The sequence below is a fragment of the Empidonax traillii genome, unplaced genomic scaffold (assembly GCF_003031625.1).
Source record: "Empidonax traillii isolate 1590-97213 ecotype Southwest subspecies unplaced genomic scaffold, ASM303162v1 scaffold1188:size157684, whole genome shotgun sequence".
Lineage (NCBI taxonomy): Eukaryota > Metazoa > Chordata > Aves > Passeriformes > Tyrannidae > Empidonax > Empidonax traillii.
In genome coordinates, this window is record NW_020956381.1 from 134,626 (window position 1) to 140,010 (window position 5,385).

A 5,385-nucleotide genomic window follows, 5' to 3' on the forward strand; every position below is an offset into this window, starting at 1 on the left:
GATCATCTAAGTGCCTTGGCAAGTCTGATACTGAAAAAAAATTGGGTTAGTCTGCATTACTGCAACATATACTGTTATGAAATGTATGTGAAATCTACAGACGTCTTCTAGGAGGTAGGTGTGAGCAGTTCCAATATCATAAGCTTACAATCAGTCACTCAGTTTAAGGTTACTTTTAAAGGTCCTTTGGATACAGGTTTTCTTGATAGACTTTTTCATATTTCTCATATTTCCACTTCTCAGTAGCTCCCACTAAAATATGAGGGTTTGAAAATGCAGTCCCTGAACTCAGATATCAGATTATTACCCTGAGACGGAAAGCAAAACATGGCATTTTCTTTGATAACAAAGGAAGAGTCCTACATTATTGGACAAATCTTGTCACAATGTTCTGTGCTAAACAGGAGTTCAGAAACACACTGTTATTGTTTCAGGGCACCATTACATGTGTTGGAATGGTAGATATTGAAGCACTTATTTTTCAATTACAATCACAGTTGGTTTTATTTAATATTTATAAATATTAATAGAATTATCCATTGAAATTAAATTACTCTTATGAAGATCTATATATGCTTCTGTATAAAGTGTAGAGGACCTACTTACCTAAAAGAGAGGATTGTGAAACCATCTCACTGTTTTTCTGGCATACTAAAGAACACCTTATTGACTTATTATATGTTTCAATGAATATTCAGTACTCTTAAGAATTTATTCATTTCACTTTTAAACAGGTTGTGCCATAACAGGGCAACACAAAAGGGTAGTATTAATATTTCTGTATGATAGTAAACTATTTAGAAGACACTCACAGAAGAAATATACAGAAGTTCAAAACAAAGCAGTCTGTGAAGAATCTCTTAAAAGCAGAGAATATATAAAGATTGCAATGCTATCTTCCAGGCTGATTGTCATTTTACTATGTTTGTTTATTTACTGTTAATTGTTCCAGTGTTCTAGGGAGACAGACTGAATTGTCTCTCCGTCAGAATTTCTGGTCAAGAATTTCAGATTAGTTTAAATAAAGAACTCTGATATCAAAAATCAATATATTTTTCTTTTTTTGAATTGTAGATTTATTTCTCATAGGTATCTGTATTGCATTTTATGCTAATATTACATGCACGCATGCATGTTTTTTTACATGCCAACTAGACTTTTATGTGAGTGCTTGTCCTGTAGTAGCTGGTCTTCAATGTATGAGACTCCTCAGATTTTATGCCATTAAAAAACAATTTAATTCTCAAGTTTGATTCCTAAACTGCAGTCATCTTTACAGGTTACTGAGACTTTATACACCAAGTTATGATAGGATTAACATAGCACAAACAAACAACTTGTAGGCAGAAGCACAAATTCCCTTTAGCTGAATAGGCAGCTAACAGAAAAAGCCAAAATAAAGTAAACCAGGAAGCTATCTTGTAAAATGTATTTGAACTCCCTCCAAATTTAGAACAAAATTGGTTGCTCTGCTTGAGGGGAAAAAAAAGCCAGCAAACAGGAGGAGTGGGGAGGGCTGGGAGGGGAATACCACAAGAACTATTCTTCAAACCAAGATATCCAACTAAAATACTGGGGTAGGAGTGAGAAATACATCAGATGCTAGGAGCTACTCTCTGAACGACTTATGTTTTTAATATAGGAAAACCTGAGGTACAGAATAAATCCAGATTCCCCCAAAATTACTTAATGCAAGCTTACACAGTGATAATATTCAGTGCAAACTATACTTCCCATACCACAATGTTTTCTAGAAAAAACAGGAAAAATGCTCTGAAACAGTTTTCTCTGCAATAAAATTTTCTCTGACTTCCATTTGGTCTTAACTTTGAGCTTCATTCAATTCTCTGAACGATCAATTAAATTAAAGCCTACCATTACATACCTCTTTAAAGTGTACGTCTTTCAAACAGCCTCAGAGGTGTGAACTTAGGAACACAATGTCAGATACACACACACACACACACACACACATACACATATATAAAAACACAACATGCTAAGCTATACTTCCTTTTACTGTTAAGCGCTGTCTAAACACACCTGCTTCAAAATTTAAAACTTACGTTTAAAATTATCTTTTCTTTCAGAATTATTGAATATCATATCATTCCATCATTGTGTGATATACCATCAAGATTAATGAACCATCATCATTCTTTTTGATGTCACCCATCACATCCATTTTATTTTTGATGATTTATTTAAGCATGGTACCTGAAAACCTGATCCTTTTTTTCAAGTTAAAATTCTTATTGTCCTCTTTGCTGTTAAAAAAAGCACTTGCATAGTTCATTTCTAACCAGGGAATTACAACACTATTTTACTGCTAGCAAACTTAAAGGCAGGAACTAAAAGAAAGCAGTTAGTTTGATGAACACGGATTGTGAAAATTCCAGTATAAGAATGTATGCTTTGGAGGGGAGAAATGATGGTAAGAATTCTAACCAGCTAGCCAGAGTATAAATTAAATTCCGATTTATGTATGTTGTTGAATATTACATTTTTGTATCACAACCTCCAGTTGCAATTAAGATTAATCCCAAACCTGTTGAGATGGCAATAAATCTGAAGATACACCTTCAAGAAGAAAATATGTAAGAACAGAAAATGGTGGGGTTTTTAAAGTCAATAACACAAAATCTTTGTTCCACATAAATATGCAAAGGCACAACTGAAATCAATAAGCACTACACAGATAAGAGAGAAAAGGCAGCAAACCTTGAATTAAGTGATAGGACAGGGCACAAGTTCCCCAGAATGTTGCTTTTAGGTGACTAAATGTAATTTCAGCTTTGCTAATTACCTGAATTCCTTTGTGGTTCTGGATGTATATACAATTATTTTAAAATATTATTATTTATTTAATATTATTGCAAAATTGTTGCAAACTTAATTACAGGTTAGAAGTGGCAGTATTACAATATGGGTTAATATAATTATAAAAATAAAACTAGATATTTTATACCTCCCTTTGACATGTTCCCTGATTTCCAACAGTGACCCCCTGAAGGCACAAAAATTCAAGTTACCAACTTTCAACATGTATCTGTAAAGAACATATTTTTTTTCCTCTTCCAATATATCCAACCCATCATTTTAGTAGTTCTAAGAAATGAGTTTGGGATCATCTTTAGCAGAAATGTGAAGGCAGAGACACTTGAATATGTAGCAGATGGAAGATTTACGCTCTTGTAAACCGCACCTGGTATCTCTGTTAGTAGTATCATTTCAGAAAAGTCTTGGAGGTTTTTTTATCATTTTACTACATAGTAAGCCAAGTGAAAAAATGATCTGTTTCTTATTGCTTTGAAGTTTTATATGAAAAGAAAAAAAAGGGTTTGCTTAAATACTGCTATATTGTACACTTTCAAATGGATTGCTTGATAAGCATTATCTTTCTGTGGTTCTTGCCTTTTTCTGCTAAGCATAAAGCAGAGTTTCTTCTGTGTTACATAAGGTTCCCAGTGCATAATTACATATTTATCAGTAAAAAGATACATCAATATTTTGTCCACTTAGGTAATTTTCTTTCTAGCCTTTTCATACCTGTATACTTTATCATCTTATATGGAGGTGGAATTCAGATTCACACACATTAGGTAGGATTTAGTTCCGCTACACACAGAATACTAGTACTATTTTTGATGTTGGGTGGGGTTTTTTCTGTCCTCCAATTTCTATTTCAGAACTGTAGTGGTCCCCTGATGAAAGAATTGTGGCCTAAGTATCATACCTGTGAGATGGCTTGTATACTCTAGGGCAAGTAAATTTGCAATAGATGACTACATTTAAGTCAACTGATTAAATTTATGGTCAATGCAGTCACTGAGACTCAAACAATTTGCTTAAATGTGTTTATCTCATGCCATTTTCAAAATTTTCCAGCTGTCACTTCAGGATGATATAGGTCTGCTTTATATCCCATCTGTCACTTCTGTGTGTATATCTTGGATATCCCAGCATATCTCAAATGGCATCCAGAGCCTATTTTTGAGCAAGTGAACTAGGCCTATACAGTCTAGAAAGTTGTTTGGATGACTAAATTTTCATGTCTCTTAAAGGCTGAACTAATTCCTTAGATTTCCTCAGCTCCACTTTTTTACAGATTTGATTATTTTTTTTTAAATAAGCACACAACCCATTTGAAATGCTTTCTCATGTCCTCTTAGACCTTAAATGCTTCTGTAGGACTACACAGGTCTCCCATGCAGGTCTTTTGTTCCATCTGCTGTCTCCATACAGATACTCTGGACATTTTAAAGATCTCATCTAACACTAGATGCCCGTATGTGGCAAGTAAACAAATTTCCAGATCCTCACAGACTGTAATGGTAGCACAAACAGCTCAAGGTCAGTGTGTGCATGAGGACTACTGAACTATGGTTACTCACTTCAGGTGCTTACACATAAGCATCTACGAACCACAGAGAATTCACTCTGATCAGCTCTTATTGCTGTCAAAGGGCCATACTTTTCTTAAGGTCTTGTGTCATAACTGTTAACCCAGTGTGATACCTTGAATACCCCAGGATGTGTCAATGCCAGTAGATATCTGATATATAATTAGGCAAAAAAAAAAATGGACCCATCTGTTTACACAGGTGATAACGAACTGAGAAGTCTGTTGGATTATTCCACAGATCAAGGCTGCAAATCAAAGGACTTCAACAGGCTGGAGAAACTGTAAGAACAGAAATCTAATGAAACTCAAGAAAGATGACTGCAAAGTCCTGTATGGAGTAGCTTGATTAAACAATACAAACTGGGAAAAGTCTTGCTAGAAAGAAACTTTACACATTTGGGACAATAGTTGAACATGAGGAAAGTGTGCTGTTGTAACAAAGACCCACAACAAACTGACAAGTATTAGTAAACCAGCAAGTCAACAAGATTATTTTTTTCTATTTGGCACTTGTGAGTATGCAACTAGAGTTGTGAAAACAATAAAGAGACAGCACAAAACTTAGGGTCCTGAAGCAAAATATGTAAGGACAGAAAAGAAGGCCAGCGAAGATCCAGCTAGTGTCTTCAGTACCTTGAAAACCATTTATGGGGAAAACCAAAACACAGTCTTCAGTGTTTTAAAGTACAAGGACAAAAATCAGTAAATAAAGTTACAATTGGAAATTAAGAAATGTCTTTTTCACTATGAGAGCAGTCAAACTCTGGATGAGGTTGCCCAAAATTGCTGAGGAATCTCTATTCTTATAGATAACCAAAACTCAACTGGATAGAATCCTGATGCACAAGCTCTAGCTTCTAGTTAAGAAGAAATTTAAATCAGATTACCTTTGTAGGCCCCTCAAAATGAAATAATTAAATTATTCCATGAATCTTAAATCCCATGATGTAAAAACAGTCCTGTAAAGAAATTTTCAAAGT